This window comes from Tursiops truncatus, chromosome 1 (assembly GCF_011762595.2).
Source record: "Tursiops truncatus isolate mTurTru1 chromosome 1, mTurTru1.mat.Y, whole genome shotgun sequence".
NCBI classification, from domain to species: Eukaryota; Metazoa; Chordata; class Mammalia; order Artiodactyla; family Delphinidae; genus Tursiops; species Tursiops truncatus.
Genome location: NC_047034.1, coordinates 92,093,605 through 92,120,996, shown reverse-complemented (window position 1 = coordinate 92,120,996; position 27,392 = coordinate 92,093,605). Strand labels below are relative to the sequence as shown.

At 35.6% G+C, this 27,392-nt stretch overlaps 1 pseudogene; it reads left to right on the top strand.

Moving 5' to 3' along the window:
* The first annotated feature begins 15,543 nt into the window (after positions 1 to 15,543).
* LOC101328618 (large ribosomal subunit protein eL43-like) lies at positions 15,544 to 15,802 on the top strand (annotated as a pseudogene).
* Positions 15,803 to 27,392: the final 11,590 nt, after the last annotated feature.

Below are 27,392 nucleotides of genomic sequence, written 5' to 3'. Positions count from 1 at the left end.
TTTCAGTGAGAAGGTCATTTAGGATGTCTGATATGTCATACTGACTGAAATGAAAGTCAGTGAAAATTAATATAGAAAGAGAGAAACTCTAACTAAAGGAGACATCACTTAGTATTTTCTCTTCAGAATATTAAGAGTTGTTTTTACTGAAATAAATTGCCAAATGCTCATTTTGCATACCACCATTACCATCACTACCGTACACATACATGCACACACACACAACTACTTAGCATTATGTATGTGTGTATACAATTTATGTATAGAATAAATTAATAATTTTAAATGTTGGGGAATTTACAATGTTCCCAAAATAGTTTTTCAACTTTGTTGATGTTGCCAGATAGTCCATTATTAGTATGCTTTACTTTGGCCTTAAATATTATCCCATACAAAATGACAAATTACCATAAAAGAGATTAAACCTTATGCATAATTTTCATCCTAAAGTGAATGAATATATCATCATTTTTTACTGATTAACAGGTTGTAATGAGAAAAGAAGGGGGAAATGATGAGTTCATTGGTAAGCCAGAAGTAGTCCTATGGGAACAGAGAAGTATGCTAGTGCAGAAAAGGGGAAATAAGAAGAATCTAGGAGACCAAAGGCAAAGATGATCATATGTGTTTAGTTCTGGCCCCATATCCCCTGATAACCTGTGAAGAGTGTCATCGTTCCACCTAACACTCTTTCGTTGGTCAGGTTGTATCTATTTGGCAAAGTAAAGGGAAGAGGTACCTTGTTGCCTATGTGTGTCCTACCTGCTTGGCTTCCTTTTAATTGGCACCTGCCCCTTGTCTGAGTGGTGGGTGCCGGAGCCTCAGTGAGTGCTCTACAACTGAGCAGCTATGATGAGGCAGCCTCCTTCAAAAAGATTCTAAGCTTCATTTCTGAGCTTAGGAGATTTTAGCTGGTTTCATTTGTAGAAAATCTACAAATAAACCTTTCACCTGAAAAAAGATGAAAGACATTTCACATAGAGAAATCATCCAGGGATCCAAACAAGGAGACAGCTGGAGATAGACTATTTAAAAATCTGTTCCGCTGGTTCTGATAACTTAAAAGAAGGATAAAAATGTCTGTGTAGAGCTGAGAGAGGGTGAAATAAGGCACACAGTTTAGTGACTTCTTTCCATTAGCTTTTTGCCCTTCTAGTTAGCTGAAGAGGCTATTTTGTTCTGTGAGAAATACATTGCTGTGAACTAAAAAAAATAACGATAATGATTCAAGAGCAATATTCAATCCTTAATTGAATGTCTGGTAAAATACTAAGTCTGCCAAAATATTTTGAGGGTTCAGACAAAACTAGCTAATATCTTAATTTAAAATAGAAAATAATTAACACACTTGTTTCCAGTTTAAGTTTAGTGGTAAAATGGGAATGAATGTTGTCTATCAGTGGAGATTTACAAATAACAGCTACTTTACACTATTCTTATAATCTCAGTAAACAAGTGTCAGTAGTTATAACAATAATAGTAACTCTCTTAACCTCATTTTCTGGGCGGTGGGCAGTGGAAGGCTTAGGAGCATCAGAAGATTATTATTTCATGTTCAGATACATTCCCATTCCCCCCATAAGAGTTCCATATCTCAACAAAGTGCACACTCTCTGGAGGCACTTTTCAGTGAGTGCTCAGGTATCTAGAGTTCTCTCCAAGTACAAAGACACCAGGCCTATATAAATTCAACTAATTTTGAATCCCCTGGAAATCTAATATCCTGATTGCTTCATTCATGTCACTCAAGACTTCACTGATGTTAACCTTGTGGGAGATACCTCTAGAAATTAAAAATGAGCAGAACTTGAAATAGCAGGGATTAGTACAACCATAGGTGACTAAGACTCATGAACAGTATTACATGTCTTAGAAGGAAAGAGTGTAGCAATCAGGCTCTTAATGGTAAAAATCAGTATGAGCTGTCAGGTTCTGACTTTTTAAAGTTGAGCTAAAATCACAATTGTAATTTGCAGGAGTTGTAGCAGGCAAATATCAAAAGGGGTCAGCAAAGAGCTGTCTGGTGAAAGCATTCAATTTGAAAAGTGGAGAAAGAGGAGGAAATTAATTTAATGTGGATTAACTTACATGGAAAATGCTATTCCAAACGGGTATCAAATCACACCCAAGGTGACCTCTGACCTTTTGGATGTTATTTTCTCCTTATTTTCTCCCTATCTCTCTGAACATTTCTCCTCAGTTTTCTTGTCTGGATCTTTTATTTCTATATGTGCCCCTTAAATATTTCTTTTCCAGAGTTCTGGCCTTGGCCTGATTTATTCTTGCTTTTCATATTCTCCATCTCTTTATTTTAATCTATATCCTTTCATCCACTCCCACAGTGATAATTACAAACAATATGCCAACAGACCCCCTGTTAGCATATAAGACAGCTTTAGTGCCAATTAGAAAATGGTGCCATTTCTTGGCAGATGGATTTCAAATAGCTATCCCTGCCTTCAGCATAAAAAGTCTCCTTTTCCTCCAGGCTGATGCAGTCCCTAGTAGGGTTGAGAATGTCTTGGTCAAACCAATGGCTGATTTTTACTATCTTTCAACAAGACATTTCCAAGGAAAATACAGTTTCTTCTCTTTGCCATGTCTGGTGCACACTTTCCAGTCCTTACCCTGTCTTTTCAGTATTTGAAAATACTTACCTCTTCTTCCTCAAAATGTTCTATGTCAGCTTTAGGGCAGTGTTCTGTCCAGTTTGTTTCTTTTACTACTTTTCAGCTCTGTGTGTGTGTGTGTGTGTGTGTGTGTGTGTGTGTGTGTAGTTTCAATATTCTTTCTATGATAAATAAATATTGGCATTAGGGAGGGGGTCAGCTCTCAGTCTTCCTACTTTTCTCTCTACATCTTCTACACAGATGCTGTCACATCCATGGCTTTAAGAGATTTCTATATGTTGAAGACTCCCCAAATTTGTACTTATATCCACATAGATGATATCTTCCCTTAGAAGTTACTTGGGAACTTAAAAATAAGCATGATCAAAATATAATGTACACCTTCTTCCCTAACCATGATAATTCTTGGGCTGTATCCATAACTATAAGTAACAGAATCATCTACCCACTTACACAAGCCAGAATATTGGAACTCATTCATAATTCCTTTCTCTACCTCTCCTTCTTTCATCCCTCACAAAAAGCTAATCCCCTTCCTTCATTTATCTTCCAAAATACTAATACCTTCTCCAATCCTCCCTATTGCTGTTAGAATTACTGTCTTATTAGATCACTACAATAAAACTTATAATAATCAGTTCTACTCTACTTTTGTCTATTCCACCACAGCCTTCTACAGTGTGTCTGGTCAGTTCACTATCCTATGCATTTCTTTTTAGCTGCTCTACAATTTCTATGTAGAAATGTATAATAGTCTTAAAGTCTGTTATTTGCTCTTCAGCTATTGTTCTAGCTAGATCTCTAACTTCTCTGTCTCCCATACACTCTCTCCAGCTGTAGTAATAAAAAAAATTTCAATAAAAATAAAACCATAATAACAGCAAATATTTACTAAGCATTTACTATGTGCCAAATATTGCAGTTTCCTAAATAAAGGAAAATCTCTCATCTCTTGTCTTTGTGCTGGCTACACTTTCTCTCTAGAATGACTTTGCATTCTGTTTCTTTACCAAAACCTGTCCTTCAAACAAGGTGCCAGCTCTCCCTAAATTAGGTGCATCTTGTCTGTACTCTCAAGGTATGCTATTCATAATGTCTTAAAATCACAAAGATATACAGACAAAACCATTATATAGAATTCAAAATGGTTAAAAAAGTTTTTTAAATGTTTTTGTTTTTGAGCACACAGGGTGCACATTGTACCTTCATGTATGGTGGGAAGTGGGGAGAGTAAGTGTGAGTCCGGATGGAGGGGCAGGGAGAGATTGCGCTAGGATGCACTGAGCATTCAGGGGCAGCTCAGAGGAAGGCAGAATCAGGCTCAAGGCACCGATGCCCTGACCACTTTTCCTAGAACAAGCCAGATCTGGAGAGAACTTGGAAGTTGTACGGACCAGCAAAGGAGTCCTGGAATGAGAAACACCTGGGTCCCCTGAGTGCCAGAGACCCCTCATCCCAGAGGGGGAGTCTGGCTCACATCACCTATCAAACCAACCCCAATTCGATGCCTCAGTCAAGTCACAGTGCAGCAGTGCCTCACCCAGTAATCAAGCCAGGTATGGGGGATCAGGCTCTGGCCCAAGGGCTATGCAGGGACAGGACCTCCCAAGGTCAGAAACAGTGAACTTTGCATTCTTGGGAAGGAAGTCAAATGCCTTCCAGGAGACCAAAGGCCTAGTGCAGCAACACAGGCTTTTGGAGTGGCCCCAAAGTGGGTTAAAGATTTAAAGTTAAACCATCTATTTACAATTTATGCAGCCAAAGCATTTGATATACAGAATTATATCATTCACATTTGGCACACACATTTAAAGACCTCTAAATATAATTGAGACTAAAATATCTATAGATAATCAAAGAGAAATGGAGGGGTTATTTTTTGTTTCTTTGTTTATTTATTTATTTATTTTTTGCCTTTAGAGACTTGTCCTTAATTATCTTTATGGTTCTTTTAACAATGTAGTGATAAATACTATATTTAACATTTTGATAATATTAATTATGTATTCACTCTATTATCTTTGGGGAGATTACTGACATCTTGGAACCAGGCATTATTGGAATCAAAATAGCAGTTTTGAGTCTATAGTTTTCCTGACTACATATTTTCACTAAGGATTTTTAAAATGAAATGTAAATCCTAGCTTTTTCTCTAGTCAGCTCCATTTTAACTGTCAAATTATATTTAGAACAATAAGCCTAGCTCTCAAGCATGTGATTCAGATATCCTCCTAGCATCAATACCATAGGCAGATTTTCTCAGCTTCATATGGAGAAGAGATGTGACACCTTAAGATCTTGTCTTGAATTTCTATAACATTGAAACATACAACAATCAAAGCAAAGGAGAGAAGTTATTAATCATATTCATTTTGAGGGGAAAGCTTTGAATATGGAAGAGTCTCTAACTTTTCTTTATATGGTTTAAACCTTTAATACTGTGTAACCCAATTTTGAGCAGGTGCAAGCCACTCTGGAACATGGTTTCAACATTGCTTTTCTTTTGTGGAAAGGTAATCTAAGTATCTGACTATAGTAGGACAAAGTATATCAACATTCATCCAAAGGAACTTAAAAAGAAACCCACCTTCTATTCCATCAATAGTATTTAAGTTCCTACTTCTTAAATCCTGGCTTTAGGTTTATTATTTTTTAAACTGGATGCCTTTTCCTATGTATACTTTTGGCAGATATTTATTTGCCTGCTTTTCCTTCCATGTTTCAGTTCAACTTCCAGGTATTATCCTTGGCCTTCAGTCATACCATCTTGTGTCAAATTTCTAAGAGACCTTTTACTTATAATCCAGAAATTAAAGGAATTTGCTTTCAATCACACATACCTAAACTAGGAATAAAGACATCAACTTTGTTAACAAAATTTGTTGGGACTATATCTGCTTTTATTTTGTAAAAGATAATATTGAAAATTTTTAAATCATATTAAAAGCAAATAGATTAAATCCATTTATTCCAATAGCAAGAACTAATGAGTTACTTGAGAAGAGATTTTAAATCATCTTTCCTTTAAAAAAGAGATTTGAGTCAAGAAGAGGAGGAACTCAGAATGATCTGTGAGTCCATGAACTCAGAGTACGTGTGCAGGGAAGCCAAGTTGAGCAAAGCGGAGGGTCCTTTTTCAGAAAAACTGGAGCCAATCATGGGGCAATGCAGAAGCAAGGCCAGTTTGGTTCAGAAAAGAATTTGAGGACCCTTTACTTTCAAAACATATTTCATTTTCATTCATTTCAAATTTTATATTGAAGTTATATGTCGAAATGACTGTAACCGCCACTAGTCTACTCTACAAGCATAGGAAATATGTTTTTTTGTTTATTTTCAATTATTGTATCACCAACATCTAGCTAATGGTTTGGCAGGTGGTAGGTTCTAAAGACAGGTTGAAGAATGAATGGTAGAGAAGAGGCATGGAAAGCATTTAGTGAGTCCAACTATGGGCAGTCTGTATTAGATAGAATATATGTCAGCCTGACAACTGAGTCAGCAAAGATTTGGCACCATGAGGTTACATGACATTTAATAATCAGAGTCCTGGTTTCATCTGACATTAGCCTACATAAACGGTGACAAAGACAGTTCACCTTATTTTATATGTGCCTTGAAACTTTATTTGGTTTGTAATAAATTATAAAAAAAATCATTTTTACTGCACCACCCTGCTAAACACATAAATAAAACTTTTATGAAATTCCATACTATGATCTTTTATATATATTCTTTGATGTAGACATGAGATCATTAAAAGAAAGGAATAAGCAATAGGATTTAAAATCACCTAAATGCTAATAATAGTAAATTCCCCTATGAACTCACTGAATCTACCCCATTTGTGCACTTAGTATCTGTACAAAATAGTTGACACTCCTTATTCATTTATTCACTCATTAATTCACTGATTCATTTATTCAATGAAAAATGTTTATTATTATTATATATCATTGCAGCAATTGCATTATATTCATTTTGGGTTGAATTATTGAAAGGGCTCATGTGATTACTGAAAAGGCTCATGTGACCACACAAAATGGCTTTTATTAAAGCTTCCAATGAGGCTTTACTAAAGGCAATATGTACGATAGATCAGGAGAAACAAAACACAGGCAAACATCAAGGAGGTCCCAGACATTCAGGCAAAGATTTTCAGGGTATTCTCGCATTCTCTCAGCACATGCTTCATCTCAACATCACAAACCTTGAAGATATCTGTAACATATCTTGGCATCAGGGAAGCTGAGGCTAAACCTTACTGAGGGCTGTATGTTTTGTTTTTGTTTTTGTTTTAATACTCCATTAGTCACATAGCAAAACTAGATTGTGTAACTGGTTAAATCAGTTACACATTGTCGAGCTACACATTTCTATAAACAACGTTGTAATGGCTCCAGGGGAGTTTTAGGGCTTTAAGGAGCACAAAATAAATCACTAATATAACATTTCATTCCTATCTTGGTCAAGAGTTAGTAAGCTCTTTGGTGGCACAGAGCCACCACAGATCAGTTGCAAGTTAACAGTATCTTAGACACTCTTCTTTCCCTGGAAATTGGAGGTTGAATTGCACTTTTTTCTCTGCGTAAGCACCAGAGTACTGACTAGGGTAAAAGAAAAGACTCTTCTTTGATTCCCGAGGGAAAAGAGTGCCAATAGAGTCAAGGTAAGCAGTCTGACGCATGTTACTTTTATCTGGGTAGTATGATTTTTATCCTTTCAAAGCCACTTTTCGCCATTGTCCACCCTGCTCTGTCTGCTTAAGGCTGCTCTCTGTGGACTGCAGCTCTGGGGTCCCATGGCTTCTAGTGGAGTTTGGCCAATGAGAGCCAAATCATTCCTCTCATATAGGATACTCTTCCCACACTACATTGACTTTTTCCATGATTTCCTTTAACCAAAATAGTTTATAATTTCTCCTTAGAAATGACTTCTTCTAGGAAGCATATCCTGTCCTCCAATAATTACATGGTCTTCCTTATCTGTGTGATGACACTATACTTTATACATCCCCATCACAATATTTAAAACATTATACATTTTTTGTTTTTGTTTTTTGTCCTAATTCCCCATTAAACTTTTCAATAGAAGAAAATATATGTTTTACATATTTATTATTTTTTCAAAAACTTATTTCTGTGTCTAAAGCATAATGGACACTAAATAAATATTTATTGAACCGAATAGTTAACTAAAGGATAAATAAAATTGTTAAAGACATTCATTTGAGTTCCAAGTCCACTGGCTTAAATACTTAAGGAAAACTTTAAGGGGCTGAGATATAGGAATGTATTCTCTTAGGTACTGATTATATACAAATTTGAGGCTATCACACTTTCTTTATGCTCTCCATTAGTCCATTAACATGGACTTATGTGTTTTTTACATTGCATTATAATATGATTTAAGGTTAAGTTTTTTTCTATTCTTATTTGATTTTCTCCCAATAGTTTATCACTTCCATAACTTGAATTACCAATCACAAGCTCACTTCCACTGTTATGAGCTTAATACTTAATACCTGCACCCTTGACTTTTCCTTTCATGTGAAGGAACTTTCAGTTGATCAATGCTTGGTCTCTTTCTGCCTAAAATAGGAGGAGTAACTTATATGATTGATGTTTTGGGAAAACAACTGGGTTTGCATTGCTTCCTTCATTTTGGGATTTGTTTACTCAAAGAAGAAATACATTCTCGTATCCTTTTAGCCATGTGATAAGCTTAGCAGGGTAGACATTCATGGGGGAAACCCATGGACTTCAACTACTGACAAATAATGGGAGGCTATCTGGTTCTACTTTTTTTTAAATTATTATTCAAATAACCATTGTACTTGTACAATTAGGTTATATCCTTACATTTTGAAATCAAAAGGTGACTCCTATTTCAACTGGTTTCAAATTTAGGCAGAAAATATAGGGTTTATTTATTCAGACTCCTAGACGCTCCAAGAATTTCCACCATTTTACTACCAGCCCAGACATCTCTTCTGAGATTCATGCACAAACGTACAACTGAGAACTGAATAACTACATTTTGATATTTCAAAGACGCATCAAACTCAACACTTTAAAAATGTTGTGCCTCTATACCTCATAGTGCATACAGAATCCATTAAAAAGAGGTTAACTGAACATTTGATATGTAAGAAAAGAAACCAACCACTGATTATTAAATCAAGTGTGGTCTTTGTGCCTGCTGATTCTCTTTCCACTACACTGAGGTACTCTGAATTATAGGTGGCAAAATTAACATCATTAGTCTGACTGTTCCTTCATTTGGACAATCTTAAAAGATAGTCAGACTTTAAATGGTTTAAAATATCCTTCATGGTCGGACTCCTTTTTCTCTCCTATGTCTCCTCTCAGCTCTTCTGCTTACCAGTCTGCATTCCAACCACACAGGTCTTTGTGTTCCAGACGAACTGTGTCATCCACAGGACTTTGCCTCTGATATTTCCAGGTTCTTCTCCCCACTTTTATGCCTGACTAAATGCCATTTACCCATTTAGAATTATCATATTTGCTGTGTTCCTTTTAGAATTAAGAGGTTTAGAATTATCATATTTGCTGTGTTCCTCTTGGAATCTTCCTTTATCTCTGCTTTGGATAGGAACTGCACCTACACCCATACATTTAATAAACTGTTTTAAACTTCTTGACGCACTAATTTTAGTAAATGTAGTTTTCTGATTTTTAAATCTGTGTGAAGATAATGATGGGGTCTATGTCTTCTTTAATATTATATTCCCAGCCCTAACATTACTTTAATCATATATAAAGGTAAATAGAGTAAGGAGTGACCAAATAATTTTTAAAAGTCTCTCTTAAATTTCTCAACGTAAAGCTAACTAATAATTACCATAAAAAGTTGGAATCAAGAGACATAAATTTTATTATCCCTCTAATTATATTTTATTTTTCTTTTGGTAATTTCTTTGCTTATTCTAAAAATAAAGATCATTGGTCTGGTCTCATTGAAAAACACTACTGGGTAAACAAAATAAATAACCACAACTAGTATAATTTCACACGTGACAAAATAATCTCTTTATTATCAATATATTTTAAAGGGAATATTTATATTAAGAATAATACAGAGATGGACCTTAAATTCCTGAAGAGTGAAGAAAACACTATTTAAAACATAATATAGAGGTTATGATGCCTTCCTAGAAAAAGGATTATTAAGTTAATATATAAATGATAGAAAAAAATAAGATGCAGTGAAATATTAATTGTTGTCCAAAGGAAGTGTCAAATGATAGGAAATTTTTATCTTATTGATGGATATAGGGCTTTGTAAAAGCTTAATCAAATAATTTGTGAGTAGGTATACACAATGATGGAAAATAAATATTCTCTACAGTGATATGAGTGCCCCGGTCACTTATTTTCTCATATATTAGGGATAATATAGCAGGATCTACACATGGCATAGAGAGAAAATTTCACAAGATCAACCAATTCCTCTGCTTCATTCTCATGCTCACTGAATCCTGTGAATTACTAATTGGGTTCTTAAGCCAGTAAATATTGAAGCAGATGTGGTCCAATTTGAGTCTATGGAAAGAAATATATCTAACAAAATTAATCTTAATACTCAAATACTCTTCTGGATTACAGATCAACCTGATTATTCCTAGGTGAACTGTTAAACTTGAGTCTGTGACCTACCTCCTGCTGCCTCCCCAAAAATCTGCCTGAGCTGCTGAAAACCCACTTTTACATATCAGAATTCTAACAACACTGCATATGAACAGAAATAATGTTATCTTAACTCACAATGCGTTTCAATATACAAGCTGATAGTGTAGCTCATACTTTAATTCTTCTTATGAGAAAGTAAAAATATGAAATTCACTTGAAATAATATGTGTTTGCAAATTTCAAATAAATGTATTTTTTGAAAAACCCACAGAAAACAAATTTAGAAGACCTAATGCATATGTCCCACAAACAAAGTAAAGTAAAAAGGATATTGCATGGTAGATGCATTAGGCCATTTTTGTATTTTTAGAGCATAGTTATATACATTAAAAAAAAGCATTAATTTTCTGTCTAGTGTTCTTTAGTGTAAAATATGTTGTGACCCCTTGTAGTTTTGTAACTGGAATGACTTCTCTATGAAGCAATATATATTTCTTCATTCGAATTCAACTAAAGTATTTTATGACAACTACAAGCTGAAATAACATAATCGAAATTAATCATAGTAATGATAGAAAGTAAATGCATTGGTGGCAGTTGTTCATATGAAATAATTTTGGGTACTGGTATCTTGTAGAATATTAAGCAAAATGCAATGTTATAATAAGATAATTTCCAGTATGTACTGAATTTCACAAAATAAAGCATTTTATATAGTTTCTATTCTATATTTTGTACTTCTTAAATTTGGAACTTTTATAAGATGATAAATCTGCTTAACCAAGTAAAATTTTTGCCACATTCCCTTTAATTTTATAGTCATAGCTCTCCTCACTATGCTTTTTCCTGTCCATCAGGAAATAACCCATTGTTCTCTATGAGCTACTAAAATGGGACTTTTGTTAGCAGGGTACAATTTCTCCATAAATAAGATCACTTTATGAGGTGAGAAGCATGTAAAATTCTGTTGGTATCTTAGTGTGGAGAGAGACTGAAATGCATAAAAACATCAGTAAAGGCAGGAATCCTTCATGTAGTACTGAAGACCCTACTTTGTCTGCAGTAATCAAATTACTGAGATATGTGAGATAGAATATTACCTGCTTTAAGAAAATTGAAAAATTTTCCTACTCTTTCAAAGCTATATTTATTCAAGTCATATAACTGACTTCATGATACAGTTATATTCTTGCAATATAGATGCTGAAAAGTATGTGATCGTGACTGATATTTGTGTTCTAAATTCTTTGAGAACAATTTGTCCCATAAACCTTTTTGCCCTTATAATATCTCCTATAGTTTTTGTCTCTGTCGATGTTCACAGAGGTTTGATGATGGTGAGATATTTATTTTTTAAGGTCCTTTTGACATATGAGGATGCAAAGGGAATGAGGAAGAATGCTACTTTGTTCCACAAGGGACACAAGGCTGAAAGGTTCAAATTGTATTGATATTCATGAAGCAAAACAACCAACTCTTATTTTTGAAATATTGAACATAAATGTACAGATTGCCAACAAACACATGAAAAGATGCTCAACATCACTAATCATTAGAGAAATGTAAATCAAAACCACAATTAGGTATCACCTCACACTGGTCAGAATGGCCATTATCAAAAAATCTACAAACAATAAATGAGGGTGTGGAGAAAAGGTTACCCTCTTGCACTGTTGGTGGGAATGTAAATTGATACAGCCACTATGGAAAACAGTATGGAGGTTCCTTAAAAAACCAAAAATAGAACTATCAGATGACCGAGCAATCCCACTACTGGGCATATACCCTGAGAAAACCATAATTCAAAGAGAGACATGTACCACAATGGTCACCGCAGCACTATTTACAATAGCCAGGACATGGAAGCAACCTAAATGTCCATCAACAGATGAATGGATAAAGAAAATTTGGCACATATATACAATGGAATATTACTCAGCCATAAAAAGTAACAAAATTGAGTTATTTGTAATGAGGTGGATGGACCTAGAGTCTGTCATACAGAGTAAAGTTAGTCAGAAAGAGAAAAACAAATACCATATGCTAACGCACATATATGGAATCTAAGAAAACAGTACTGATGAACCTAGTGGCAGGGCAGGAATAAAGACACAGATGTACAGAACAGACTTGAGGACACAGTGAGGGGGTGGGGAGGGGAAGCTGGGACGAAGTGAGAGAGTAGCACTGACATATATACACTATCAAATGTAAAATGGATGGCTAGTGGGAAGCTGCTGCATAGCACAGAGAGATCAGCTAGGTGCTTTGCGATGACCTAGAGGGATGGGATAGGGAGGGTGAGAGGGAGGCTCAAGAGGGAGTGGATATATGTATACATATAGCTGATTCACTTTGTTGTGCAACAGAAACTAACACAACATTGTAAAGCAATTATACTCCAATAAAGACATAAAAAAAGATTTTAAAAGATGTTCCATTTTACATTTCAAAGACATTATTAGCTAAGTGATTAATTCACTAAAATGCATTCAGACTGTAGAACAATGGCCAGGAGAAGGTTGTTATTTGACTTAAGAAAATACCTATTGGTACTTTAACATAGGCCAGTGTTGCTGAAAACGTCAAGCTCCCTAGATGCATGTGACTTCCAGATGTCTTCTCTCGGAGGGTGTAGCAAAGCTACAGAGCTGCATAATAGGCTTTCCTTTCCCTTTGGGAGCTAATTTGATAAGAATTTTTTAAATTGTAGATGTTTGTAGTGTAATGTTCAGATAAAAATTTTTAGTCCCGTTGACACTCCAGTGTCTATACTCTCTTTTTCACATTTCAGGTCATGCACAAACTACATCTATCAAACGAAATTCTTTGTGAAACAAATCTTCTGCTTTAATTCCAGTTATTTTGGACTCCTCAGTTTCATCTGTTCATCACATGATTGTTTTCTCTTCCTGAATGTAAACTCATCCATCCCTCTTGCTTCTTTCAGTGTTCCCTGGCCAGCCACCTGAATAGTGACACACTTTATCTGTGCTCCTATAGTACCTGAATATACTCTATGCATTTTAATTCTTGATTCATTTATGTCATTCTATCCCAGATTATAAATTCCTTGATAATAAAATGATCATGCATCATTGTACTTGGATTTTCTCAGGAATTAACATAATGCCTGGCATGTAGTATGTGCTCACAAAATGAGTAACTCTTCAATAGAGTGCATCTACCTATCTGCTTACTCAAGTCTTATCTGTCCTACAAGAAACATATAACCACCATTGCCAAGAAAAGCCTTCATACAGAGTTATCTTCTTTAACTCATTCAACTCCTGAATAGATTAACATACCAAAACAGAAAATAATACTAATTATAATACTAACATTAACAAAACTATTCTAAAAGAGACAATAGCACTAACAGTCATACAGTTTTTGGCATGTATTGATTAACATGTATTATTCAGTGTTCTAAGTGCGAGAAAATAAGTGATCCATCCAAGGCAATACAGCTTGGGCTGAGGCGCATCAGCAAGTGAATCTGAGGACTGTTTGAACTGAAAGCCCGCTGTAATTTTTGAATACTTTATGATATAGCTTTTATAAAGCATTTCATATTTGAACAATATAAATATTTCAATAAATATCGGTTACTATTTTGTTTTCAATTTTATCTTGTATTGCTCTCCAGTTGGTTTATTTTATGCAAAACTTTGTCTCAATTCCATGAAGCAGAGCACATACTTTCTCTCATAACCTTAACATATCTAAGTTAGAAGTGATATTTTAACACTTATCAAATAGCTGTGGAATTGAACTGGCCCCAAAACACAACAAAGCCATAGACATCAGTCCCGGTGAAAAAGATATGGAGGCCGTAGAGCATTGAATGCTAATTATTTGTAATATTACATTAAGTCCCCTACATAAAATCCTTCAAGTTGCGAACTTTCAAAGATGTGAATGTGCATTCGCATGTCCAGTCACGTAAGTTAGTTCACATGTCTGGTGCACATTCTCATGTGCGCACATCCTCTACATGTGGTCGTGCTTTTGTGCACTTTACTATACAGCACTGTATAGAGTATGGTAGTATAGCATTTTTATTTCAAGCCCAGGATGTCCAGAAGCAAGAGTAAAAGCAGTGGGATGTAGCTGGTACTGTACTGTACTTTTCAAGGTACTGTACTGTAAGATTAAGAATGTTTTCTTTATTTTTTGTGTTTGTTTTCATGTATTATTTGTGTGAAAAGTATTATAAACCTATTACAGTACAGTACTATATAGCCAATTGTGTTAGTTGGGTACATAGGCTAACTTTGTTGGACTCACAAATGCACTCTCAGAATGGAACTCATTTGTATGTAAGGGACTTATTGTATTTTAAGATTATTATGACCCTCGATTATCTAATTAGTTAAAATGTTAAAACACAAGTTTAGACTGAATTTTTAAGCAGATACAAAATGATATATATTCTGTAATATAATTCTCTGCAATAATTTTAAAAGTCAAAATTTGTGTCTAAAAGATGTGAATATTTTAATTATTTGGGGTTTAAATTTCATTATGTTTCTTGTTTTTTCAAGTTTCTTGCCTAGAAACTTTGAAGATACGTGTTCTAAAAGTTATTTATAGAACCACTCCATTTAATATAAAATAAGGAAAATTATGTTTCTTCATTGACAGTAAGAATATGGCAAGTGTATATGCATTTATTTTAGTTTAGGTCTATGTTTCCAGCATTTTCCCAGTGCCTAGAAGTCTAAACTTTCTCCTAATCACACTGTAGAAATTAAGTCTTTTTTTTTCCTGACATGGCTTTTAAATATTACCAGTTTCAACTCTTTAACCTCAAATTTAATCAAAAAGTTAGAAAAAAAGAAAACCCAAATATTTCTAGTGTGCATAAGTTAGTTTATGAGTCAAAAAAACTAAAACTATAAACATGAACATATTATGAAAGTTCACCAAATTTCTGGATCTATCTTTCACTTTAGGATCAAAATCGAACGTATTAACAATATCAATATATCAGACAATCCATTAAACCGTATGCCTCTCACCTAGCAGTATATTTTGCATACATCACTGCAGCATTATCATAAGGATAATGTGGTCTTCTCTGGGTCACTCACATGGAGAATCTATTATCTTTACTTTAATGGTGCAGAATAGAGAATGATTATAAAAAGTACTGCTTATATTTTGGAAACTCCTTTAAAATGGATTCTCCATTTCTTTGGGTGTTGTTTCACCTTCTTTTCAAAAATTTACTATTTGTTGAGAGACATGATTAACGCACAAAGAAGTCCGGAATTTTCAGTAAATATGGGACCCATTATAGTAACCCCCTCAGGAAAATACTGAAGAAATCAGCCAGCATGCCAAGTACACTTGCTCCTTCTGTGGCAAAATCAAGATGAAGAGACAAGCTGTGGGCATCTGGCATCGTGATTCCTGCATGAAATGGTAGCTGGTGGTGCCCGGACCTATAACACCACTTCTGCTGTCACAGTAAAGTCGTCCATCAGAAGACTGAAGGAACTGAAGGACCAGTAGAAGTGCCACCATTTAAATTTTGCTAGCCTATAATAATGGGTTAATTTATGTAACAAAAAAATAATATTTGTAACACAAAAATTAAAATAAAAAAGCACTAAGAACTGGGTGATTATAGGAAAAGGTAAACTTGCAAAAAAAAATTCAAACTACCCCCAAATTCACTTCTACTTAACTAATTCTGTTTAACTCTAATGTTTAACTAATATATCTGTTTCATAATCTACTCTATTTTACAGAAAGAACAAGGGTTTTATGAACCACACACAAGAAAAGAGACACAAGTGTAATAAGAAAAAGTAATTTAAGTACAAATTAGCTACTTGTTATTTATGAAAAAATTTTAAAATTTAAGATATTATTGTATAAGTTCAAAAATAAAAGAAGTTTCACAACAAATGTGATGTGAAAATCATATCTCATTATGAAACATTTTCAGAAACTGTAATGATTAAATATAAACATTGCAGTGCTAAAACGGTAATAAGTATCACCAGTTTAAAGAACTGTGTGTCATTAAACCACATTTTGAGGTTCATTATTATTTCACCTGTAAGGAAATTGTGCTGTTTCAGAAACCATCCACTTTGTTCCTCATCATGCCTTACTAGGAATGTCAAAGAAAATATCATTAATTACCAACAGTTTCATGTGTTATGTATTGAGATATCACAGAGGGTGGACTGTGAAATGTTGAATAATGGCCCATCAAAGATGTCCACATCCTAATCCCCCAAACCTTAAATACCTTACCTTCCATGGCAAAAACAACTTTGTGGATATGATAAGGTTAAGGATCTTGACATGGGAACATTGCTCTGGATTATATGAATGAGGCCAATTTAATCACAAGGGTCTTTATAAGAAGGCAATAAGAAGTTCAGACACAGATGGCATTGTGATGACAGAAGAGTAAAGATTTGAAGATGTTATATTTCTGGCATTGAAGGTGGAGAAAGAGGCCATGAACCAAGGAATACAGGTTCCCTTTAGAGCTAGAAAAGGCAAGAAAATCAATTCTCCCCTAGACCCTTCAGAAGGAATGTAGCCCTTCTGACCGATTTTAGGACTTCTCATCTTGAGAACTGTAAAAGAACTATAAAAGAATAAACTTGTGTTGTTTTAAACCACTAAGTTTATAGTAATTTGTTACAGCAGCAATAGGAAACCTGTACATTTCCCTTCTGCTAAAGACTACTTCCAACAATCTTGATGCTAAAGGCATTCCAACTATGTTCCTGATTCAAAATTAGTTTCCTAGGAAACCTGAAGATTAGTAGTGCTCTGAGGAAGCAAAATCTAACGTGGAACCTTTCCAGGAGTAACACACAACAAATGTGCAAAGTGATGTTTTCCCCATTACTGCTCCAATGATAACTACAACCTTATATTTAGTTAATTATGCACTTCAGAAAGGAGCATTTTCAAGTATTTCAAAGACATAGGATCCAACTCGACATTGATACCCATAGACACAAAGTGTTTTCAAGTCCTTTTATATAGATGGGGGATGCATAGGGACCAGGTAATTAAAGGAGACTTGGTTCAGTTAAAACTCACAGTGGGTTCACTTGAGACATAAACTCTAAATGTATAATTGGAAGAGACATATTTGATAATTATTATAACCCCTACATTGGGTCCTTGGCCAGGGGAAAAAGAACTAGTACAATAGAAATTGGCAGGTAAAAGCTTTTGCTACTGAAATTTTGACCAAGAGAATGTAATAAAACCTATTTTGTGTCTGATGGGAAACAATTCTCCATAACTCTCTCATCTTTCTTTATGCCCACATATTAGCACTCAATTCTCAGGTTCATTGATATTCCAGAAGATAGAGACTGTCTCTTCCCCTCCCAGGGATCTGCTTACTTACATTACAGGATAGTAAGAATGAAGTCTCACTCTAGAAGGAAATATAGGCAGGTTTGTCAGTACCCCTCTTATAGGAATGGGTAATTTCTAAGCTCACTGTTCCTCAGCTATGACACAGTCCTGCTATGTGCGCAGCATCCACCTGGACTCCCATCCACATCGCCCCAATGGAATTTGTGGGTCAAAGGGAACCTATGTCACCTGCTACACCATGAGTAGTAAAATGTTTAAATTTATCTGACTTGTCTCCTTACTAGTTGAATCTATGGAAGTGTGACTAACCCTACTAGCAACTACTACCACACTTTTATCAGGGAATGTATGATTATTTTACAGTAGTCTAACACACATTCCAATGATGGTTTGCCTTTCTTGCCTACAAGAACTTAACCAGCACCATCAACCAAAGACTTATAGAAAGTTATATCCAATGACACAGACTCCTTCATAATATTCCCTGTTATACAAAGTCCCTCATAATGTAAAAGACCTATTTTCCAGCAAAAAAAAAAAAAAAGGTGCCACAGTGAACACATGAATCTGAGATTTGTTGGCTCTATCACATTCAGTGCCACCCAGAGCATTGTGCTGATAGAATGCAAAAATGATCTCTTGAAGGTTCAGCTGAGCTATCCTTTTGGAGATCATGCCATGCAAAGATAGAGTGCTATTCTCCAGGACACGGTATGCATCCTGTATTAATGATAATGATATGATGCTCTTTCCCCAGGAAGCAGGAAGTAAGGGTTGGGGTAGGGGTGTCTCTGTTTACTATCATACTCAGTGATCCATTTCAGGGAATGTGTGCTGTATATCACCAGAACACTGAACTCTGGTGATTTAGAGAGTCCAGTCCCAGATAGAGAATTCCTCCACCAGGGGCACAGCAAGGGTCCCTCTAAATTTTAAGCTGCCATTTGATCATTTAAAGCAAGGGGAAAAAATTACCATCCTGGCAGTCAGGCTGTTAGTACACAATAGGGGCAGGGAAAACTTTGGTATTCTGATGATGTATTGGGTTGGCTGGTCAAAAATTTTGTTCAGTTTTTTCCATTAGATGGTTGAAAAACCCGAACGAACTTTTTGGCCAGTATTATCTCTTGGAACTCCTTTGTCTTATTTTCATGGTAAATGGGCAAGCATTTCAGCTATGGACTGAGAAGGACCTAATGATCAGAGATTCAGAGCACTCAGGGGTGAGGTTCTGGATCATGCCATCAGGGAAGTCACCTAAACCAGCAGCAATGTTGGCCTAGGGTTTAAAGATTTTAGAATGGATAATACAAGAAGCAAAGAATCTCAAGTGTGACCTTGAGTACAGGTTTAGGGGCCCAGGTCTCACTAACTTTCTCCTTGTACGTTTATTCAAGAAAAGAGACTGACCAGAGCATTGGAGGCGATATTTCTAGGACTTCTTGTATGAAGCAAATGAATTCATGAATCATGAAACGTGGACTGAAGTTGATGCATTGGTGCACCACAAAGAACTCCCCTTTGGCACTGAGATATTCATTTCCCCAGCTATTGTGAGTAAGTGATGTTAACATCCTTAGCTGAATCCCTCTCCGGACACTGTCTTCAGTAGAAGAGAGCTGCTTTACTCAAGGCCACACTCCTATTTCAGAAGCTGCCACATCCAAAGACTAGTTCACGTAGCGTAGAAATCTTGAAAATGATTCCTTCAGAGATGGATAAAGATGAAAGGCCATACCAGCTCTAGAACTCCCAGTGCTATCGTGAGGTCAAATCTGCCCACTTTAGTGACTCCACATGGGTTGATCCCAAGGGTACTTCCAATAGACTTTCTACATAAAAATCTCTATCTCTGGACATTCTCTAAAGAATCTGACATAAGACAAGTATGGGATAATTTGTCAGAATATCAAATGATACTTATTACAGACTCTATTGTATGTGCCCTAATACATACTCCATTGGACGTTCTCTATTTCCTAATGATGATGTATTTATATATCAGAGACTCTTGTCTGAAGCACCAGTGGTTTTCTGAATTACCCATTAGTATGACAACTACTGCCACAGACTCCACTCTTCCCCTGAGCAAATTACCTGTCCTTTTATAGCAGCAACCCAAAGAATTGAAGTGTAAAACTGACAAACCAATTTTTCACATGAATTTGCAGAGACTCCAGCCAAAAGTAAGAAAGAGGTAGAAGAAATATTGTTCACACAAGAGAGAAATGGATTTTCTGCTTTGTCTGCTTACAAGAACTTGAGGTGATAAATGAACTGATAACAATAGCGTCTTATTTTCAGGAAAAATGTCTTTATGCTTCATTTATCTGGTTATCAAAATACAGAGAATATTTGAATAGTATTCAAGAATCCACTTGTAAAAAATTGGTAATGTTTCCTCCATCCTACCTATATTCCACAAATAATATGATATAATAAAGAATCTCATAGATACATTTTTAGTGTTTAATTAAAGGATATTATGTTATCCTTCATTCTTGACATATTTGTATCTTTATAGGATTTTTCCTTGATATATTACCTTGATATATTTTCCTTATAGGAGTACTCATTTTTATTATCTGATTTTCATTTGCCTTTATGTTAATTGTTTGCACGTGCATTTAGTTGTTTGTAATTATAAGTTTCATAATATATTTTTTTTGTGGTACTATTACTTTAACAAAGAAGACAAGAATCTTTTAAATTGGGCCCTGGCATTTCCTTTGACACTGATGACTTGGTGGCCTGGATTATTATTATTTCCTATTTACTTCACACATCTACACAGTATTGAAGTTCTGTGCTTTTGCTCACTTACATCTTCCATTTGAAACTTTTCTTCACTAGCCCGTAAATTCATGTCTGCTTTTCTGGTAAAGTATCTTGTCAAGAACTTACTGACACATCTACATTGTATACTTTATTATTTATAAATAAAATAAATCCTCTTTCTGCAACTTTCCACCATGTTTGCAATTATACATTTTTACTCTATGTAATTTTTTTCTTTAAAAAAACGTAAAAAATAAATAATAAAAACAATCTGGACAAATTGTTTATATTTTTCTTAATAATTTCTATCACTTTCAGTTTTTAATACCTTCTCACCCAAACATTTGAGACATAGAGATTTTCTTTTAATTCCATTTGCTGATTTTAAAATGTAATCTTCAATCAAATTAAAATTTATTTTAAAAGTTGTGAAATTGTTTAAATTAATTTGTTTTTTTCAAATTTCAAGCCAATATTTTCAATGTTATTTAATAAATATTATCACTCACTCCCATTAACTTGACATTCCTACTTTATTATTTGTTAAATTCTTTTATATTTTAAAATCTGTTTGAGGGAGGTTATCTGTTCAATTCCTCTGTTTGTTCATGTTATTAAGGATTTTTAAAAATCATGTGGTTAAACTTCAAAACACCATGAGGTTGAAACTCAAATGACTTTAAGCAGCTAATTATTTTTTTTTTTTTTTCAGCAACCAATTGAAGACTTTTATTTTTTATTTTTTTTTTTTTTAACATCTTTATTGGGGTATAATTACTTTACAATGGTGTGTTAGTTTCTGCTTTATAACAAAGTGAATCAGTTATACATATACATATGTTCCCATATCTCTTCCCTCTTGCGTCTCCCTCCCTCCCACCCTCCCTATCCCACCCCTCCAGGCTGTCACAGAGCACCGAGCCAATATCCCTGTGCCATGCGGCTGCTTCCCACTAGCTATCTACCTTACTACGTTTGTTAGTGTGTATATGTCCATGACTCTCTCTCGCCCCGTCACAGCTCACCCTTCCCCCTCCCCATAACCTCAAGTCCGTTCTCTAGGAGGTCTGCGTCTTTATTCCTGCCTTACCCCTAGGTTCTTCATGACATTTTTTTTTCTTAAATTCCATATATATGTGTTAGCATACTGTATTTGTCTTTTTCTTTCTGACTTACTTCACTGTGTATGACAGACTCTAGGTCTATCCACCTCATTACAAATAGCTCAATTTCGTTTCTTTTTATGGCTGAGTAATATTCCATTGTATATATGTGCCACATCTTTTTTATCCATTCATCCGATGATGGGCACTTAGGTTGTTTCCATCTCCGGGCTATTGTAAATAGAGCTGCGATGAACATTTTGGTACATGACTCTTTTTGAATTTCGGTTTTCTCAGGGTATATGCCCAGTAGTGGGATTGCTGGGTCATATGGTAGTTCTATTTGTAGTTTTTTAAGGAACCTCCATACTGTTCTCCATAGTGGCTGAACCAATTCACATTCCCACCAGCAGTGCAAGAGGGTTCCCTTTTCTCCACACCCTCTCCAGCATTTATTGTTTCTAGATTTATTGATGATGGCCATTCTGACTGGTGTGAGATGATATCTCATTGTAGTTTTGATTTGCATTTCTCTAATGATTAATGATGTTGAGCATTCTTTCATGTGTTTGTTGGCAGTCTGTATATCTTCTTTGGAGAAATGTCTATTTAGGTCTTCTGCCCATTTTTGGATTGGGTTGTTTGTTTTTTTGTTGTTGAGCTGCATGAGCTGCTTGTAAATTTTGGAGATTAATCCTTTGTCAGTTGCTTCATTTGCAAATATTTTCTCCCATTCTGAGGGTTGTCTTTTGGTCTTGTTTATGGTTTCCTTTGCTGTGCAAAAGCTTTGAAGTTTCATTAAGTCCCATTTGTTTATTTTTGTTTTTATTTCCATTACTCTAGGGGGTGGGTCAGAAAGAATCTTGCTGTGATTTATGTCATAGAGTGTTCTGCCTATGTTTTCCTCTAATAGTTTGATAGTTTCTGGCCTTATATTTAGGTCTTTAATCCATTTTGAGCTTATTTTTGTGTATGGTGTTAGGGAGTGTTCTAATTTCATTCTTTTACATGTACCTGTCCAGTTTTCCCAGCACCATTTATTGAAGAGGCTGTCCTTTTTCCACTGTACATTCCTGCCACCTTTATCAAAGATAAGGTGTCCATATGTGCATGGGTTTATCTCTGGGCTTTCTATACTGTTCCATTGATCTATCTTTCTGTTTTTGTGCCAGTACCATACTGTCTTGATAACTGTAGCTTTGTAGTATAGTCTGAAGTCAGGGAGCCTGATTCCTCCAGTTCCTTTTTTTGTTCTCAAGATTGCTTTGGCTATTCGGGGTCTTTTGTGTTTCCATACAAATTGCGAAATTTTTTGTTCTAGTTCTGTGAAAAATGCCAATGGTAGTTTGATAGGGATTGCATTGAATCTATAGATTGCTTTGGGTAGTAGAGTCATTTTCACAATGTTGATTCTTCCAATCCAAGAACATGGTATATGTCTCCATCTATTTGTATCATCTTTAATTTCTTTCATCAGTGTCTTATAGTTTTCTGCATACAGGTCTTTTGTCTCCTTAGGTAGGTTTATTCCTAGATATTTTATTCTTTTTGTTGCAATGGTAAATGGGAGTGTTTTCTTGATTTCACTTTCAGATTTTTCATCATTAGTATATAGGAATGCCAGAGATTTCTGTGCATTAATTTTGTATCCTGCTACTTTACCAAATTCATTGATTAGCTCTAGTAGTTTTCTGGTAGCATCTTTAGGATTCTCTATGTATAGGATCATGTCATCTGCAAACAGTGACAGCTTTACTTCTTCTTTTCCGATTTGGATTCCTTTTATTTCCTTCTCTTCTCTGATTGCTGTGGCTAAAACTTCCAAAACTATGTTGAATAAGAGTGGTGAGAGTGGGCACCCTTGTCTTGTTCCTGATCTTAGTGGAAATGCTTTCAGTTTTTCACCATTGAGGATGATGTTTGCTGTGGGCTTGTCGTATATGGCCTTTATTATGTTGAGGAAAGTTCCCTCTATGCCTACTTTCTGCAGGGTTTTTATCATAAATGGGTGTTGAATTTTGTCAAAAGCTTTCTCTGCATCTATTGAGATGATCATATGGTTTTTCTCCTTCAGTTTGTTAATATGGTTTATCACATTGATAGATTTGCGTATATTGAAGAATCCTTGCATTCCTGGAACAAACCCCACCTGATCATGGTGTATGATCCTTTTAATGTGCTGTTGGATTCTGTTTGCTAGTATTTTGTTGAGGATTTTTGCATCTATGTTCATCAGTGATATTGGTCTGTAGTTTTCTTTCTTTGTGACATCCTTGCCTGGTTTTGGTATCAAGGTGATGGTGGCCTCGTAGAATGAGTTTGGGAGTGTTCCTCCCTCTGCTATATTTTGGAAGAGTTTGAGAAGGATAGGTGTTAGCTCTTCTCTAAATGTTTGATAGAATTCGCCTGTGAAGCCATCTGGTCCTGGGCTTTTGTTTGTTGGAAGATTTTTAATCACAGTTTCAATTTCAGTGCTTGTGATTGGTCTGTTCATATTTTCTATTTCTTCCTGATTCAGTCTTGGCAGGTTGTGCATTTCTAAGAATTTGTCCATTTCTTCCAGATTGTCCATTTTATTGGCATAGAGTTGCTTGTAGTAATCTCTCATGATCTCTTTTATTTCTGCAGTGTCAGTTGTTACCTCTCCTTTTTCATTTCTAATTCTATTGATTTGAGTCTTCTCCCTTTTTTTCTTGATAAGTCTGGCTAGTGGTTTATCTATTTTGTTTATCTTCTCAAAGAACCAGCTTTTAGTTTCATTGATCTTTGCTATTGTTTCCTTCATTTCTTTTTCATTTATTTCTGATCTGATTTTTATGATTTCTTTCCTTCTGCTAGCTTTGGGGTTTTTTTGTTCTTCTTTCTCTAATTGCTTGAGGTGCAAGGTTAGGTTGTTTATTCGAGATATTTCCTGCTTCTTAAGGTGGGCTTGTATTGCTATAAACTTCCCCCTTAGAACTGCTTTTGCTGCATCCCACAGGTTTTGGGTCGTTGTGTCTCCATTGTCATTTGTTTCTAGGTATTTTTTGATTTCCTCTTTGATTTCTTCAGTGATCATTTCATTATTAAGTAGTGTATTGTTTAGCCTCCATGTGTTTGTATTTTTTACAGATCTTTTCCTGTAATTGATATCTAGTCTCATGGCGTTGTGGTCAGAAAAGATACTTGATACAATTTCAATTTTCTTAAATTTGCCAAGGCTTGATTTGTGACCCAAGATATGATCTATCCTGGAGAATGTTCCGTGAGCACTTGAGAAAAATGTGTATTCTGTTGTTTTTGGATGGAGTGTCCTATAAATATCAATTAAGTCCATCTTGTTTAATGTATCATTTAAAGCTTGTGTTTCCTTATTTATTTTCATTTTGGATGATCTGTCCATGGGTGAAAGTGGGGTGTTTAAGTCCCCTACTATGAATGTGTTACTGTCAATTTCCCCTTTTATGGCTGTTAGTATTTGCCTTATGTATTGAGGTGCTCCTATGTTGGGTGCATAAATATTTACAATTGTTATATCTTCTTCTTGGATCGATCCCTTGATCATTATGTAGTGTCCTTCTTTGTCTCTTTTAATAGTCCTTATTTTAAAGTCTATTTTGTCTGATATGAGAATTGCTACTCCAGCTTTCTTTTGGTTTCCATTTGCATGGAATATCTTTTTCCATCCCCTTACTTTTAGTCTGTATGTGTCTCTAGGTCTGAAGTGGGTCTCTTGTAGACAGCATATGTAAGGGTCTTGTTTTTGTATCCATTCAGCTAGTCTGTGTCTTTTGGTGGGAGCATTTAGTCCATTTACATTTAAGGTAATTATCGATATGTATGTTCCTATTCCCATTTTCTATATTGTTTTGGGTTCGTTATTATAGGTCTTTTCCTTCTCTTGTGTTTCTTGCCTAGAGAAGATCCTTTAGCATTTGTTGTAAAGCTGGTTTGGTGGTGCTGAACTCTCTCAGCTTTTGCTTGTCTGTAAAGGTTTTAATTTCTCCATCAAATCTGAATGAGATCCTTGCTGGGTAGAGTACTCTTGGTTGCAGGTTTTTCTCCTTCATCACTTTCAGTATGTCCTGCCACTCCCTTCTGGCTTGTAGGGTTTCTGCTGAAAGATCAGCTGTTAACCTTATGGGGATTCCCTTATGTGTTATTTGTTGTTTTTCCCTTGCTGCTTTTAATATGCTTTCTTTGTATTTAATTTTTGACAGTTTGATTAATATGTGTCTTGGCGTATTTCTCCTTGTATTTATCCTGTATGGGACTCTCTGTGCTTCCTGGACTTGATTAACTATTTCCTTTCCCATATTAGGGAAGTTTTCAACTATAATCTCTTCAAATATTTTCTCAGTCCCTTTCTTTTTCTCTTCTTCTTCTGGAACCCCTATAATTCGAATGTTGGTGCGTTTAATGTTGTCCCAGAGGTCTCTGAGACTGTCCTCAGTTCTTTTCATTCTTTTTTCTTTATTCTGCTCTGCAGTAGTTATTTCCACTATTTTATCTTCCAGGTCACTTATCCGTTCTTCTGCCTCAGTTATTCTGCTATTGATCCCATCTAGAGTATTTTTAATTTCATTTATTGTGTTGTTCATCGTTGCTTGTTTCATCTTTAGTTCTTCTAGGTCCTTGTTAACTGATTCTTGCATTTTGTCCATTCTATTGTCCATTCTATCTCCAAGATTTCGGATCAACCTTACTATCATTATTCTGAATTCTTTTTCAGGTAGACTGCCTATTTCCTCTTCATTTGTTAGGTCTGGTGCATTTTTATCTTGCTCCTTTATCTGCTGTGTGTTTTTCTGTTTTCTCATTTTGCTTATCTTACTGTGTTTGGGGTCTCCTTTTTGCAGGCGGCAGGTTCGTAGTTCCTCCTGTTTTTGATGTCTGTCTCCAGTGGCTAAGGTTGGTTCAGTGGGTTGTGTAGGCTTCCTGGTGGAGGGGACTAGTGCCTGTGTTGTGGTGGAAGAGGCTGGATCTTGTCTCTCTAGTGGGCAGGTTCACGTCTGGTGGTGTGTTTTGGGGTGTCTGTGGCCTTATTATGATTTTAGGCAGCCTCTCTGCTAATGGGTGGGGTTGTGTTCCTGCTAATGGGTGCTAATGCTAATGGGTGGGGTTGTGTTCCTGTTTTGCTAGTTGTTTGGCACAGGTTGTCCAGCACTGTGGCTTGCTGGTCGTTGAGTGAAGCTGGGTGCTGGTGTTAAGATGGAGGTCTCTGGGAGATTTTCGCCGTTTGATATTATCTGGAGCTGGGAGGTCTCTTGTGAACCAGTGTCTTGAAGTTGGCTCTCCTACCTCAGAGGCAGAGCCCTGCCTCCTGGCTGGAGCACCAAGAGCCTTTCATCCACACGGCTCAGAATAAAAGGGAGAAAAAGTAGAGGGAATTAGTAGACGTATGAGGAAAGAAAGAAGGAAAGGAGGGAAGGAAGGAGGGAAGGAAGGAAGGAAGGAAGGAAGAAAGAAAGAAAGAAGCAAAGAAGGAAAAAAGGCAAGAAGGAACGAAAGGAGGGAGGGAGGGAGGAAGGAAGGAGGGAAAGAAGGAAAAACAAAAAGAAAAAAGATACAGTAAAAATAAAATAAAGTATAATAAAGTTATTGAATTAAAAAATTCTTAATTAGAAAAAAAAAAAGGACGGATAGAACCTTAGGACAAATGTTGGAAGCAAAGCTGTACAGACAAAGTCTTACACAGAAGCGTACACATACACCCTCACAAAAAGAGGTAAAGGGGGAAAAATCATAAATCTTGCTGTCAGAGACCACCTCCTCAATTTGGGATGATTCGTTGTCTAAAGGAGGAAGGAAGGAGGGAAGGAAGGAAGGAAGGAAGGAAGAAAGAAAGAAGCAAGGAAGGAAAGAAGGCAAGAAGGAACGAA